Genomic DNA, 17,504 nt, shown 5'->3' with positions numbered 1-17,504 from the left:
CGAGCCCAGCCTTGCCTTGGTTGCACGGCACTGAGAAGAGCAGATCTGAGCGGGCTTCAGGGACAGAATCTCCAGGGGCCGCGCAGGTCCCTCCACCCACAGGTGACAAGGGTGGGTGAGAGAGTCTTCTTGGGTGGCCAACAGGGGAGTGGGGTGTCCCTGTGGCTTGGGCCCCCTCGGGAGGCAGCAGCAGGGGCTGCTGTGGACAGGAGCTCCCCAAGCAGGCAGGAGCTTGGATCCATTGTTGAAGGTCTCTGCATAAACCCCCTGAGGGAGCTGAGCCCCGTGTGGTGACGCTGCCCCTGCCCCCACCTGAGCACCTGAACTTAATCTCACACTGAATAGCAGCCCTGCCCCCACCCAAAGCCCTGAGGCTGGGAAGCAGCATTTGAATCTCACACCCCAAGCGCTGGCTGGGAGGATCTGGAGGCGAGGTGGGGGTGGAAAGAAAACTTAGAAGTCAAGTCACTGGCTGGGAAAATGCCCAGAAAAGGGAAAAAAAATAAGACTATAGAAGGTTACTTTCTTGGTGAACAGGCATCTCCTCCCTTCCTTTCTGATGAGGAAGAACAATGCTTACCATCAGGGAAAGACACAGAAGTCAAGGCTTCTGTATCCCAGCCCACTCAATGGGCTCAGGCCATGGAAGAGCTCAAAAAGGATTTTGAAAATCAAGTTAGAGAGGTGGAGGAAAAACTGGGAAGAGAAATGAGAGACATGCAGGTAAAGCATGAACAGCAGGTCAGCACCCTGCTAAAGGAGACCCAAAAAAATGCTGAAGAAAATAACACCTTGAAAAATAGGCTAACTCAATTGGCAAAAGAGGTTCAAAAAGCCAATGAGGAGAAGAATGCTTTCAAAAGCAGAATTAGTCAAATGGAAAAGGAGGTTCAAAAGCTCACTGAAGAAAATAGTTCTTTCAAAATTAGAATGGAACAGATGGAAGCTAATGACTTTATGAGAAACCAAGAAATCACAAAACAAAACCAAAAGAATGAAAAAATGGAAGATAATGTGAAATATCTCATTGGAAAAACAACTGACCTGGAAAATAGATCCAGGAGAGACAGTTTAAAAATTATGGGACTACCTAAAAGCCATGATCAGAAAAAGAGCCTAGACATCATCTTTCATGAAATTATCAAGGAAAACTGCCCTGAGATTCTAGAACCAGAGGGCAACATAAGTATTCAGGGAATCCACAGATCACCACCTGAAAGAGATACAAAAAAGAGAAACTCCTAGGAACATTGTGGCCAAATTCCAGAGTTCCCTGGTCAAGGAGAAAATATTGCAAGCAGCTAGAAGGAAACAATTCAAGTATTGTGGAAATACAATCAGGATAACACAAGATCTAGCAGGTTCTACATTAAGGGATTGAAGGGCATGGAATATGATATTCCAGAAGTCAAAGGAACTAGGACTAAGACCAAGAATGACCTACCCAGCAAAACTGAGTATAATACTTCAGGGGAAACAATGGTCTTTCAATGAAATTGGGGACTTTTAAGCATTCTTGATGAAAGACCAGAGCTGAAAAGAAAATTTGACTTTCAAACACAAGAATGAAGAGAAGCATGAAAAGATAAACAGCAAAGAGAAGTCATAAGGGACTTACTAAAGTTGAACTGTTTACATTCCTACATGGAAAGACAATATTTGTAACTCTTGAAACTATTCAGTATCTGGGTACTGGGTGGGATTACACATACACACACATGCACATGCACACACACATAGAGACAGAGTGCACAGAGTGAATTGAATAGGATGGGATCATATCTTAAAAAAATGAAATTAAGCAGTGAGAGAGAAATATATTGGGAGGAGAAAGGGAGAAATGGAATGGGGCAAATTATCTCATAAAAGAGGCAAGCAAAAGACTTTTTAGTGGAGGGAAAAAGAAGGGAGGTGAGAGAAAAACATGAAGTTTACTCTCATCACACTCCACTAAAGGAAGGAATAAAATGCACACTCATTTTGATATGAAAACCTATCTTACAATACAGGAAAGTGGGGGAGAAGGGGATAAGCAGGGTGGAGGGGATGATGGAAGGGAGGGCAATGGGAGAAGGGAGCAATTTGAAGTCAACACTCTTGGGGAGGGACAGGATCAAAAGAGAGAATAGAAGCAATGGGGGGCAGGATAGGATGGAGGGAAATATAGTTAGTCTTACACAACATGACAATTATGGAAGTCATTTGCAAAACTACACAGATATGGCCTACATTGAATTGCTTGCCTTCCAAAGGGAATGGGTGGGGAGGGAGGGATGAAGAGAAGTTGGAACTCAAAGTATTAGGAACAACTGTCGAGTACTGTTCTTGCTACTAGGAAATAAGGAATACAGATAAAGGGGTATAGAAAGTTATCTGGCCCTACAGGACAAAAGAGAAGATGGGGACAAGGGAAGGAAGGGATGACAGAAGAGAGGGCAGATTGGTGATAGGGGCAATTAGAATGCTCAGTGTTTTGGGGTGGGGAGAGGGGATAAATGGGGAGAAAATTTGTAACCCAAAATTTTGTGAAAATGAATGTTAAAAGTTACATAAATTAATAAAAAAAAAGAAAAGAAAAAAATAAAAATTTTCAGTTTCAAATTCTCTCTCTCCTCCTTCCTCCATCTCCTCCACCACCCACTGAGAAGGCAAACAATATGATATTAGGTAGGTAATTTAATCTGTCTGGTCCTCATTCTCTTAGATCAATCAAACATTTATTAAGCACCATAAACTTTTGTATTTGGGGATACAAAAAGAGACAAAAGACAGTTCCTGCCTTCAAGGACCTCATAATCTAATGAGGAAAGATAATATGTATAAAAGAGGAAGAGGGGCAGGGGGAATGATGAAATCCCAAAGAGTGCATCTGGGTGGGAAATGATGCGATGGTTGCCTGGGGCACTTTCTTTAGATGGAGGATCTGAGAGACGTTCTCCATAATCCACCCTCACTGTCTCCAGTCAAAGCCTGGGTGGGACCCATGAGACAGGGGCACTGAGGAGGCATGAGTCTGAAGGTTGATATGATCTTGCAGAATGATGAGATTCCCATGAACTTCAGGAGCACAGGATCTGGAAGGAGCTCTCCACTATCTACCTTCCACCTCCTCTAATCAAAGTGTGGGAGGGAGAAACTCTAGGGGCAGGGAGTCCTGAAGAGGTATGAGTTTCAGAGCTGTTGACATCTTTCATGAAGTCCAGGAGTGCAACTGGGTAGGAAATGATGAGATTATCTCCAAGGTCCTTTCCAGCTCAAAATCTGTGATCCATGAACTGTTTTCCATCAACTAAACTTCTTTAGGTGATGGAAGTCAGTGCCTTTACTTTTATCCTTTCCTCACTTTTTGAAGTTCATAACTCCTTGAAACAGGATGGCTTGGAGGTACTGAAATTACATACAGTGTCTTCCTTTCACATTTTTCATTTCTTTTAGTTTGGTATTGATTCAACTTTTGCCTTCCTATTAGAAAGTACTCAAACTTGAGAAGACTTACATGAACAGATACAGAGCAAAGCAGGCAGAATCAGAATACTTTGCATGATGATTACAATTTAGTGAAGGAAAGCCACAATGGAAGACCAGAACTCTGATCAATACAGTGGCCAGTCATAGCAGGAAGCATGCCTCCTGCCTCTTGACAGAGAGGAGGAAGAGGACTATAAGTATGGAACAATGTCTACATTTTCAGATATTGTGATTTGTTGTGCTTAACTATATTTGTTACAAGGGAATATTCTGTGGGGAGGAGGAATCTGGCCCATAATGAGTAGATGTTTAATAGATATTTACTGACTGATGCAGTCAATAAAAAAAATTTATTAAGTGCTCACTATGTGCCAGGCACTGTGCTAAGTGCTGATTCATTGATTAGTCTGGAAGTGACACTGATACTTCTTTAAACTATCAATAAAACATTTATAAGTGGAAAAAGAAAGCATTCAGGATCTCCAGGCATAAGGCTTCTGTAAACACAAACATTTGGCCTCCTTCACTTCTTAGAACCAGACCATATTTTCCAACATATTTTTCATTGTCTGTTCTTCAGCCCACCCTGGCATCAAGGTCTATGTTGATGTATCCGTGTTAGAGAATCTTGTCAGGTCCTTTATTGAATTAAGCTACTTCAACAACTACAGCAGAAGTTGGTTAAGGAGCCATACTTGTCTTCTGGAGCATCTGTTTGCTTATGCTCATCCTGAGCACTGCAAGGCATAATAAACATGTGCCCTGTGAAGAATGTCTCCTGTTGCTCTGGAATACATGATGAGAACAACTCAAATTATGGAGTGAGAGAATTTTTGAGTTTTCAGGGATCCTGATGACCATCTAAGTCATTTAGTCATACCTAAAGTAGGAATCTCTCCTATAAAGTAGACATCCAGCCTCTGCTCAAAAGCCTCCAGTAAAGAGGAACTCACAACCCCCCTAAACTATCCGTATCTGGAATGCTTCCATGTATGGTAGTTGTAATTGTTACAAGTTTTTCCCACTATTAATCTAAATCTGCCTCTTTGTGGCTTCCACCCATGGTGCCTGGTTTTGCCTTCTAGGAACAAACTGAATAAATCTAATCCATCTTCTATATAATAGCCTCTCAAATACTTGAATACGACTCTCGTGGCTCCCTGAGTCTTCTGTTCTCTAATCTATACATCTCCAGTTCCTTTGACTGAGCTTTACATGGCAAGAACTCAAAGCTCTTCACCACCCTGTTTGCCCTTCTTTCAAGATATCAGTGTCTTCCCTAAGATGCTGAGTGAATACGATGCTCCAACAGTGGTCTGCAGAGCACAATGGGCCCTCCTTATTCCTGGGCAGTATGCCTCTCTGTGTATCAGATTAGTTGTTATTGTTTTAGGCTGCCACATCACACAACTAATTCACATTAAACTTGCAGTCCACCCCCAGATCTTTTTCAGAGAGACTGATATCAATGACTCCCTAATTTGGTGCTTGGGAAGTAGATCTTTTGAACCCAAATGTAAGATTTTGCTTTAATAATTATTAAATTCTAACTTGTTAGATTCAGGTCTGGTGTTTGAGCCTAAAAAGATCTTTTTGGTTCTTGACTCTGTCATCTGGTCCTTCTAGCTTTGTGTCATCTTCCAATTTAATGAGCATACCATCTAAAGTTCCACCTTCTGCAAGAAGCCTTTTCTAGTTGTCTTGATCATCTTGTACATTCCCTCTGAAATCCTAATTTATCCAAATGTGTCTTGTTCATAGGTAGTCATTTGCATGTTGTCTCCCACATAAGACAGTGAATTCCTTGAAATCAGGACCTTTTTTTTTTTTTTGCCATTCTATGTATGCCCAGAGCTTAACACAGTTCCTATCATATAGCAGATGCCTAACATATTTATTTACTTGTTAACAACTTAGAGTTTATGCTTTTATTTGGACCACTGGAAAAAATGTTAAATGGTACTGATCACTGGGCCATTCCACCAGAGACTTGTAAAGTTAACATTAAGCCATTACTGACTACTCTGAATTTGGTCATTCAGCCAGTTTTGAATCCCATTACTTGTACTATTATACAGGCCACATCTCTCCAAATTTTCTATAAGAATAGTATAGCCTTTACGATTTACAACACTTATATTATTGTATTTGATCCTCAAAATAGTCCTCAGAGATAGGTACTATTATTATCTCCATTTTACAGAAATGGAATCTGAGACTTAGGTCAAATATAAGGCTAGAAAGAAAATGAGGCAGGTTGTGGACTGTCTTCTTGACTCCAAGACTAGTGCTTTCATTCTCTTGAAAGTCAACTCCCATTTTCAAGCCACCACCTTCTTAGCCAGATGTTCACTTCCCAAGTTAATTTTTCTCTTCTGTATTCCTTTTTTATGATGGGCAATTATAAGGCAAACACAACCTGTATGTTTCTCTCCCAAGACTTCATAACCACTGGCAATACTTTTCAGATTTCTTCTCACGGTGTCAATCATGCCCATTATTTGTGAATCGCCAGAAAATGGGTAATTGTCATCTGTGTTGATGAGCCTTGGTTCTCTGCTAGGAGGTTCTCTGTTATGTTTTGGACACGTTCCTGGGGAAGACAGCAGGCTCTCTACTGTTATCAGGACAAAATCAACTGCTACTTCAGTGTCTTTGAGCACATGATCTCCAACAGCTACTACTCATCTTTCCTTTCTCTGAACCTTACTGAAGGATTTTTTATCTAGTACCTTCTTTGGGTTTACTGTTATTCTTTTGACAACAATCACCTTTTTTTCCTCCTGATCTAGAGCATCCAGCCCCTTCTTCTTCAGGAATACCCTCAAGTCTATTTTTATTCTCTAATTATATAAATGTCCTTTCCTTTCCCCTTATTCCCATTTAACACTCTTCCACTCTCCATCATCCTACCTGACAAGGGTAACGTCTCCCCTCCTTGACCTCAGATCCCCCTTTTTTCTCTCTCTGAACCCTTTTCTTGTCAATTCAGCTTCTACTCATTCTCACTTTTGAATGACTCACTGCCTGCCTCATAGTCTTTCTCTCCATCCTAACTCTTGCTCCACAATGAGGTAACATCAATACACATGTTGATATTCCCTCAAATTCTCCATTTCTCCAGGTCCCCAAACTGCTAAGTTCTCTTGACCTATTTCTCTACCCTGGGCAGCTAGTGGATAGAGTGCTGGACCTGAAATCAGGATGACTTACCTTCCTGAGTTCAAATCTGACCTCAGACACTTTCTAGTCATGTAACTCCCAGTCAGGTAATTTAACCCTGTTTACCCAGTTTCCTCACCTGTAAAATGAGCTGGAAAAGTAAATAAAAAAACTACTTCAGTATCTTTGCCAAGAAAATCCCAAATAGGGTTGTAAAGAGTTGGACATGATTGAGCAACATTTATTAGTATTATTATTATTGTTATCAACTAGGTAGCATATTGAATAGGGCTGGAGAAAGGAAGACTTACCTTCCTGAGTTCAAATCTGGTCTCAGACACTTAATAACTGTGTGACCATGGGCAAGTAATGTAACCCTGTTTGCCTCATCTGTAAAATGAATTGGAGAAGGAAATGTCAAACCACTCCTGTGAAAGCCTCAATTGAGTAGGACACAACTGAACAACAACTTTCCTTTACTCCATCTCAGCTACACAAAAATAGCCTCACCTTTACTCTTGCTATCACTGACAAATATTCCATTTCTATATTCATCAACCTTAGAATTCCTCTTTGATCATATTTTTTTTTATTATTCCATCTTTCCCCATGCCTTTAGATCCTACCCCTGTTCTTTGACTTCACCAAAATCTCCTATCCTTCCATACCTCAACATTTGCCAGGACATCATCCTTGTACTCCTTGACATGCCAGTTCAACTCTATCCTCTCCTCTATTCTGGAGTCTGTCTGTTTGTCCTACTGCTGATCACAACTGGCCATTCATGCATGCACTGCTGAACAGAGCTGAAGGAAGTAACAAAACTTTGCCAACTGAATACACTACAAATGTTATCTAATCCCAACTGAGCTCTTACTTGGCAAGACAGTCCTTTTACTCCTTGTGTATTGATTCTCTATCCCACTCACAGAAGTTGTTTTAAAACTTTCCCCTCCAGAAACTTCTAACAATATTCCCTTCTTCACCCTCTGAGACATCTGAGGACCTGGCTTCTTACTTCACTGAAAACGCTGAAGTCATCTACTGAGTACTTCCTTTTCATCTCACATCCCTCTGACATCAGACCCCACTCATTTCTCTTTCGCTCCAATTCTTCTTGCCAAGGCCAACCCCTTGACTTGTACCTTTCATGCTTTCCCTCTGGTCTTCTCTAGCAAATCAGCCTCCTTTCATCCCCCATCAGTCCATAATCTTCCATCTCTCCTAGGGCACTGAGAGATTTTCTTCTATCTACTTGTACATATCTTGAGTGTCCTTATTTGTTTGTATGTTGTCTGCGTTAAGCTCTTGGAAGCCAGCTTTCTCTTGAGGAATGAACATCGAATGTGTTTGCCTTTTTGCCTTTCTGTGCGTCCCCAGAGCTTAAAATAGCTCCTGGCACATAGTAAGTAATAAATGCTTATTGACTGATTGATTGATTCCTTTAGGAACAATTCATTCTCCCTAACAACCTGGAGTATGGAGAGGCATTAGTATTGTCCTTTCAACATTGCTTCCAGGAGACAGATCGGTGTGAGCTTGGATAATAGATATCATCCCCTCAGTAATGGCGGGAGGACAAGCATTGTATACTTAATGCGAGTCACTGCATAATTTTCCCTACTTTCCATAATAGTTGAGGTTTTCAGCCTTGTTGTTGTTGCGTTATCCATAAAACTTCACCAATTTGCCCCCATTCTATTCATTCTATTAATCTACTTTACCCTTTAATCATTCCACATACCTTTTCTTACTAACTGTGTTTTCTAGCCTCAAAGCTTCCCTTTCTGTGTCTCTAGTCTGCTTGGTCAGATTCTACTCCCTAATCCTCATTAGGCCTTTTATAGGATTTTTTTTCCCCTTCAATCTGAAAGGACAATCTGGACCGCAATTCAGATCTAGACATTGTTCTTCAGAAATTCCTCAATTCCTCTTAAATTTTGCCAGATTTCTCCTCCCCAAATTCAATCTCTGGCATGCTTCATTACCCAAATCCCTTCAAGTCACTTATATCATTTCCTACTCCTTATTAGACTCAGGTCCTCTTCTTTCACTCTCTGCACAGAGGCAAAAAGTAGAAAGTAAATTATTCCTAGCAGCTCTGATCCATGATCCTAGGTGTATGGTAGGGTGGCATGGGTTGATAAAGAGTTTAAGTTGCTATGTTAGAGAAGAAATAGATCTAATTTCATATTCTATTGAGCTATCCTTATGCTAATGAGATCATAGATTTAAAGCTGGAAAGGACCTTAGAGGCCCTCTAGTCCCACTCTCATTTTATAGATGAGGAACCAGGGCTCAGACAGGTTAAGCAACTTGTCCAAGGTCACAGAGGTAATAAAGAGTAGACATGAGATTAATACTCCTTCCAGGTGTTTAAATGGAAAATTCTTTTTTTTTTTAATAGAAAGATCATGTTACTCTTTTGAGAAGAAAAATTAAGTTAGCCATTCACACGTGTGCAGTATGTCTGGCTGTTCAAACCATAAGACCACATAGAAGGTATTACTTTCTATCTTTGGTAGCTTAATGCAAAGTGTTGAGCTCAGAGTCAGGAAGACCTGAGTTCAATCTGGACTCATACATTACTAGCTGTATGACCCTGGGCAAGTCACAACTTTTGTTTGACTTAATCCACTGGAGAAGGTAATAGCAAACTACTTCAGTATCTGTGCCAAGAAAATCCCAAATGGGGTCACAAAGAGTTGGGGACAACTGAAAGGACTGAACACAGCCCACCTAGTAGCAGTATATCATAACTGCAGATGAAATATCTTTGAAGAAATCAACATCCAATTTGTGAATATTAATTCATAAAGTGATAGAAAACATGTATGCCATGGATAGCATGAAGATGTAACATATTATCTATTCAGCCTTCAATTATTCTTTCTTATATTCCTTTCTAAAATTTCCCAACTGTAAAAAAGAACAACATTTTCTCCTTTGTTCAGGTTTCCTCTTGGACTGTGTTTCTGCTTAATCTAAATGGATAATCATGGGATCACTTGTAGAGTCTAGATTGACAAGGTAGAATTTTTCTAAAAGTTTGTATATGCTAATGGTAATACATGACACTAAGGACACACGTCCTCAATAAATTTTAAATAATAATTATTTTGAATATAATAAAATCAAAGCATAAAAGAAAAGCCATAGCTGAATAATGTTTGAAGTCTGCAGCTGAATAATCGGGGCAGGGAACTCAGACCAATGGTGAAGTTGCAGTTCTGTCGCTCTGAATCTGTAGAGACTTTCAGCTAGCTGTGGTGGCTAAGGCCAACAGCAGTATCCTGGATCTCCAGCCAGAGGGATGGCAAAAGTTGTATTGCCCAGAACAATACAACTTTCACTCACTTTCAGTGAGTGAAAGAAAAAAGGTAAGTAGATTTTATTAAGTATAATATACTGGTGCTGAGCACAATCCTTCTTGCTCACTGCTCTCTTCTTTGTTAAGAGGAGGCAGGAACCTAAGAAAGGAAAAAATGAATAAGATGTAGGGAAATGCACAATTATTATCACTGTAAATGTAAACTGGATGAACTCTCTCATAAAATGAATGAGGATAGCAGAATGGATTCCTAAGCATAATATAACCAGATGTTGATTACAAGGAACACAACTGAAACATAAAGATTCACACAAAGTTTAAAAAAGGAACTGGAATAAAATCTATTATACTTTAGCTGAAGTTACAAAGCTCAGGGTTGCAGCCATGATATAAGACAAGGCAAAACAAAAATAGACTTGATTAGAAGAGATAAACTGGGAAACAACCCTATGCTGACAGGTACCCTAGGCAATTTATTAGTATTTAGCATACGTGTGCTAAATGTCATAGCGTTCAAGAACTTGAAAGCTAAATGAGTTACAGGGAAAAATAGACAGTTAAAGTTTAATAATGGGGCTGTTGTAAGGATCAAATAAGATAATAATTGTAAAGTGCTTAGAATAGTTCCTGGCACATAATAGGTGCTATATAAATGTTAGCTAGAATTATTGTTTTTGTTATATGATAGATCTCTAGCAATTGTTGAACAAGAAAAGAAAAGAATACTTTTAAGACAAGCATTTTTGAGAGACTCGAGAACTCTCATCACTGCAATAACCAACCATCATTCCAGAGGACCCATGATGCAACATGCTGCCCACCTCCTGACAGAGAGGTGATGGGCTCAGGATACAGAGAAATGTATTTTTTGGACAAGATCAATGAAGGAATTTGTTCCTTGTCTATGTAAATTTGTTACAAGGGTTTTGATATTTTTCTAATGGTGAGGGATGCAAAATAGATGTTTGTTACTTTTTTTTTAATGAAATTTTTAAGAGGATATTCAACAAGTATACTTTAACACAACTTATATAGAAATTCCATATAGAAACATGCCTGATCAGCAGGGCAGGGTGTTGTGACTTATGTGGCCTTGGAGTATCTGGCAACTCTGAAGGGCCCCTGCTCCAAACCAATGGGTCTTTTTATGCCCTTAGGTGACCAGAAAATCAGGTCAATATGGATAGAGGAAGCTTACTCAAGGGAAGTACAATCTGAGCTCTGAGTCCCTTGGGCCAATCAAATTCCCAAGAATAGCTTTGTAGGGCTTTAAGGAAACACCACCCCAACTTGCATGGTGGAGAAGGTGTTAAGACATTGCCCCCATCATACCCTTGTACCTAACATAATATTTTATATGCATTAAGTGGTTAATAAATATTAATTGAATTGGATCAAGAGCACAAGTAGAAGGGCTAGCTTTGATAAGAAAGAAGGCTACCTCATCATCTGAGACCAAAAGAAAAGAGGACAAGATGGCTAAAAATAGTTTTGAGATGTGTAAATGAGGAGATGAGGATGCAGATGGATGCCCTTAATCATCTCAATGTAGGAGATGAAATTCCTCTGCTGAGACAAAGGAAGGGTAGAAGCAAATTCAGAGAGTTGAAAAGGTTTGGGACAATTGTTGTAATGATAGACAATCACTAGAGAAGAACTCAGACTTTGAAGTGAGAGGATTTAGGTTCCTATCCCACTTTAGGCCATTTAGTACCTCGGTGACCTTGGACTAATCGGTTAACTTCTCTGGGCTTCAGTTTCCTTTTCTGTAAAATGTGGGGATTAATTAGATGAGCTTAAAGCTTTTAAATCTATGTATTCTAATCCTATGAGTCAACCAGGTGAATCAAAGGGATGGTCCAGCTGCAAGGAGATATCATGACTTTGTAGAACAGCCAGCCAGCCTTGAAGAAGTAAAGAAATAGAACAAAAGGATGAATTTTTCAGGATCTTAACTGACTAATGAGGTCAACCTGGTTCAGGAGATATGCCTCTGTGTGACCTGCACCACTGTATCCATTGTGACTTTCCCATCATGGAAATGGGACCAAGCTGTCAGACCATGTATCTGTCTATAACATCTTGATATTTATTTTTGTCCAAAAACCACCATTTGTATCCAAAGTAGCTTTTAAAGACATGGAGCTAGATAAGAGTGGAATGCATTTTGATATCTGCTTTCTTTTTAAGCTCTTCATTTTTTATCTTTTCAGTTAATATCATACAATAAGAACTTCCAGGCAGGATTCTTATGCTGCTAGCTGGCTCCCTTTTCCTAGCCCCCTCTAATAGAGGAAGCTGATTGGTGTAGATAGTGAGCTAAATTTTAAATAAAAAGAACCAAAATTGGTCCCCTGACATTTTTGGAAGATATGTAAGAGTTTTTTATTCATGGTACTCATTTTTAAAAACCCTCTCCATAGAAATTTCAATCTAGATTTTGCTCTTAAATTGAGTTGACAGTGGGTGTTCAGTAATTCTTTCCCCATGATACTATCAAAGATTTGTACATAAAAACAAACATGCTGCTTTGGGACTGTTATTATTGCTAATAACAAAAGGAGAAAGAGAAATGGAAAAAGAGCTGTGACAGCCTGAGTTGTCTCTAAAAAGAAATCTTTTAAAAAGAGAAGGGAGGAGGGTGTGTTTTTTCTTCTCTTGGGCCTTTATTGTGGAAACCTGGCTCTTTGTATTCAACATTTTAAAAATTATTTTTGGTTTGGCATTTTATGATTTTTTTGGATGTGAAAGGGGCTATCAGAATAGGGATTGCTGCATCGTAATGGCAGCCGAAATAAATTAATACATTTTATAGCTCAGAACTATTGGCGAATGAGTCATCTGGCTCCATTCATTGCTTCTGTTGCCTGACAACAGTCTAAAAAAAAGTCAAACCCTAGAAATCTGAAAAAAAAAAAAATATATCGGGAGAGAGCTGGAAGAGATTTCTGCCTGGAACTTTTATACCTCCATTTTATCCTTGGACATGCTGAGGACAGCAAAGATTACAGTGGAGGCCTGTGCAGCTTTTGTTTTTTCTTTGTCTCTGTGGGTTTTGATTCAGTCCTGTCTAAAGGCAAGAGGCTTGACTGAATAATCTCTTAGTGTCCCTTCTAGCTCTAACATTCTATTGTTCCATAAAGCCATGGCCCAATCAGGAAAGGTAAAATCATTCCTGTATTCTGGATCCTTCCATCAGTCCTTGCTAGCCTAGCAACTTTATTCATTTAATCATGGCACAGGGAGAGCCAATCGAAATTAATTGCTCTTCAAGGCAGCTGCCTATGAGTCTGGCACTGCCCTCTTCTCTGAATGATCACAGAAGACTACCGCCACCACCCACCACCACCACCATCATCATCATCATTTATTAATATTTACCAAACTCCCTCCAATACGCCGAGCATTCCCTGGCCAAGCAGAGCTCCCAAATGAGGTTCATGCCCTCAATGAAATCCTTTTTGATGAGTCTTTTAGGATAATTTATGCCACTGAGCTGAGTGAGAGCCAGGTTACTAAATGACATGAGTCTGCTCATTACTTCTCTTCCTCCTTAACAAATTTTCTGCAGGCCCAAGCTGGGGAGGTGTTGCAAGGGTCATGAATTTTGAAGGCTTCTGACTTATTCGGCTAAGCACCAAACTATTAATGCCTTCAAGGTGGACCACACCAGGGAATCCAGCCACTCTTGCCTGGCTGGCCCTGACATGGAACATTACAGTACAAATTCAGCTTTGATTTCAATACTTTGTTCTTTCTCATTAATTTTCTTAATATGAGGCCATGACCCACCTCCTCTGCTATTATTTGCACTCAACAGTATTGCTCTCACCTTCAACTATTTCAAACAAGCCAGCCTCCATTCCTAGGAGTGGGCAACATCCCTCAGCAACCCTCTTCTCTAAAGGGAGACAAGCTGAGGCTCCCACTGACTATGATGAGAAGGGGACCAAAATAGCAAAATTTGGTTGTGAGAAACCCCGGTGGAGAAAATTCTCAGTAATTTGTATTGCAGTGTTAGGAAGGGTTCTCATTAATTCAAGCCAAGGGTGGGAGATAGAAAGGTGACATCAACAAGATAAAGAAAATATCCCTAATACAAACTAGAATTTGTACTGGTAAATAGGATATAAGAAAATTATACAAATGGAATATAAAAATATAAGAAAATTACACAAATATTTAATTCTGGCCACTTGGGACAAAGAAATACTGTACAAATGGAGTTAAAAGGATCTTCTTTATTGTAAAGAATTTGGAAATGATCTAAAACAATAATGCACTAGTCAAGATTTAAAGAGCACTTAACTACTTTGTATGCAAGTCCTTAGTTTATTGGAAGGATTTTCTCTTCTGCCTCCTATTCTTGCCTCAGTGGAATTCAATTCACCTGCATGTCATGGCATCACCTTCCTGATGTCATGGTCCCCTCCGAGAGCAAAGGACAGACAACAATATGGTCTAGTTTCTAGTTTCTTCCACTCTCAATCCATACTGTGCAGTTGCCAAATTAATATTTCTAAAACAATAGGTCTGACTATATTACTCCCCTCTTTACAACATTCAGTGGCTCTCTATTGCCTCTAAGGTAAAATAAAAAATTCTCAGTCAGGCACTTAAAGTCCTCCACAACATGAATGCCCTGTGCCTTTTTGGTCTTATTTCATATTACTACCCTTCATGAACCCTCTGTTGCAGTCAAAGTGACCTACCAGATGTTCCTCAAAGAGGACACTTCATCTCCTGTCTACATGCCTTTATACAAGTGGTCCCTCACGCCTGCTATGCTCTCTCTCTCTCCTTACCTACAACACCTACAATCCTTAGCATTTTTCAAAACACAGTACAAGGTTCACCTCCTACACTAGGCTTTTCTTGATCATCCTACTTCTTAATCCTCTTTCCCTCTTGAAATTTATTCTTATTAATCTGTGAACTTGTTCTTTTCCTTCTTTCCTTTCTCCCTCCTCCCTCCCTCTCTTCCTTCATTCTTTCCTTCCTTCTTTTCTTTCTTTCTTTTTTTCCCTATTGTTGATGTTCAGTCATTTTTTCAGTTGTGTCTGTGTTTGTGACCCCCTTTGGGATTTTCTTGGTAAAGATACTGGAGTGGTTTGTCATTTCCTTCTCTAGCTCACTTAAAAAGAAAAGTTTCCATTATTCATTTTTTATAAGATTTTGAGTTCCAAATTTTTCTCCCTCCCTCCTCCCTCCCCAAGACAGCATGCAATCTAGGTTATACATGTGCAATTATGTTAGACATATTTCTACATTAGTCATGTTGTGAAAGAAGAAACAGAAATGAAAAAAAGTGAAAATAGTCTGCTTTGATCTGCACTCAGACTCCATAGTTCTTTCTCTGGATGTGGATTGCATTTTTCATCATGAATTGTTTTGGAATTGTCTTGGATCATGTATTGCTGAGAAGAGTTAAGTCAATCAAAGTTGATCATCATACAAAGTTGCCTACCTTTTTTACAGATGAGAGGAAATGAGGCAAACAGGGTTAAAGGAGTTTTCCATGGTCATACAGCTAGTAAGTATCTGAGGTCAGATTTGAAATCACGAATAGTCTTCCTGACTTCATGCCCAGTACTCTAGCCACTGAGGCACGTAATTGCCCCTTTTCTTTCTGTGCCATACTTTATTATAGGGGAATCTAAACTTTTTTATGTCACAGGACTCTTTGACAGCCTTTGGATCCCTTCTCATGATAATGTTTTTAATAAACTAAAATATATAACATTACAAAAGAAGCCAATTATACTAAAATAGTTATTAAATTGTTTTATCTTTAAATTTTTATTTATTTTTAGTTTTCAACATCCATTTTCAGAAAATTTTAGTTCCAAATTTTCTCCCCATCTCTCCCCTCTCCCTACCCTAAAAAGCCATGCATTCTGATTACCCCTTCCCCCAATATGCCCTCCCTTCTATCACATCCCTCCCTTCCCTTATCCCCATCTTCTCTCTTTTCTTGTAGAGCAAGATAGATTTCTATATCCCATTACCTACATTTCTTATTACCCAATTGCATGTAAAAACAGTTCTCAACATTCATTCCTTAAACTTTGAGTTCCAATTTCTCTCCCTTCCTCCCTCCCCACCCATCCCCACTGAGAAGGCAGGCAATTCAAAATAGGCTATACATGTGTAGTTTTGCAAAAGACTTCCATAATAGTCATGTTGTGTAAGACTAACTATATTTCCCTCCATCCTATCCTGCCCCCCATTTATTCTATTCTCTCTTTTGACCTTGTCCCTCCTCAAAAGTGTTTATTTCTAATTACTCCCTCCTCCCATTTGTGCTCCCTTCCATCACTCCCCCCCATGCACACAACTTATCCCTTTCTCCCCTACTTTCCTGTAGTGTAAGATAGATTTTCATACCAAATTGAGTGTGAATGTTATTCCCTCCTTAAGCCAAATGTGATGAGAGTAAGCTTCACTTTTTCCCCTCTCACCTTCCTGTTCTTTCCCTCCATTGAAAAAGCTTTTTCTTTCCTCTTTTATAAGAGATAATTTGCCCCATTTCATTTCTCCCTTTCTCCTCCCAATATATTCCTCTCTCACCCCTTAATTTTATTTTTTTAGATATCATCCCTTCCTATTCACCTTACCCTGTGACCTCTGTCTATATATATATATATATATATATATATATATATATATATATATATATATATATATATATATATATATATATATATATATAGTATAATTCCTCCATCTACCCACATACTGAGAAAAGTTTCAAGAGTTACAAATATTATCTTTCCATGTAGGAATGTAAACAGTTCAACTTTAGTAAGTCCCTTATGATTTCTCTTTCCTGTTTACCTTTTCATGCTTCTCTTGATTCTTGTGTTTGAAAGTCAAATTTTCTTTTCAGTTCTGGTTCTTTCATCAAGAATGCTTGAAAGTCCTGTATTTCATTGAGTGACCACTTTTTCCCCTGAAGTATTATACTCAGTTTTACTGGGTAGGTGATTCTTGGTCTTAACCCTAGTTCCTTTGACTTCTGGAATATCATATTCCAAGCCCTGTGATCCCTTAATGTAGAAGCTGCTAGATCTTATGTTATCCTGATTGTATTTCCACAATACTTGAATTGTTTCTTTCTAGCTGCTTACAATATTTTCTCCTTGACCTGGGAACTCTGGAATTTGGCTACAATATTTGTAGGAGTTTTTCTTTTGGGAATCTCTTTAAGGAGGTGATCAGTGGATTCCTTCAATATTTATTGTACCCTCTAGTTCTAGAATATCAGAGCAGTTTTCCTTGATAATTTCATGAAAGATGCTGTCTAGGCTCTTTTTTTGATCATGGCTTTCAGGTAGTCCCATAATTTTTAAATTGTCTCTCCTGGATCTATGTTCCAGGTCAGTTGTTTTTCCATTGAGATATGTCACATTGTCTTCTATTTTTTCATTCCTTTGGTTTTGTTTTGTAATTTCTTGGTTTGTCATAAAGTCATTAGCTTCTATCTGCTCCATTCTAATTTTTAATGAATTATTTTCTTCAGTGAGCTTTTGAACTTCCTTTT

The sequence above is a fragment of the Notamacropus eugenii genome, chromosome 1, assembly GCF_028372415.1.
Source record: "Notamacropus eugenii isolate mMacEug1 chromosome 1, mMacEug1.pri_v2, whole genome shotgun sequence".
Classification (NCBI taxonomy): Eukaryota; Metazoa; Chordata; class Mammalia; order Diprotodontia; family Macropodidae; genus Notamacropus; species Notamacropus eugenii.
This window is presented reverse-complemented; position numbering follows the sequence as displayed.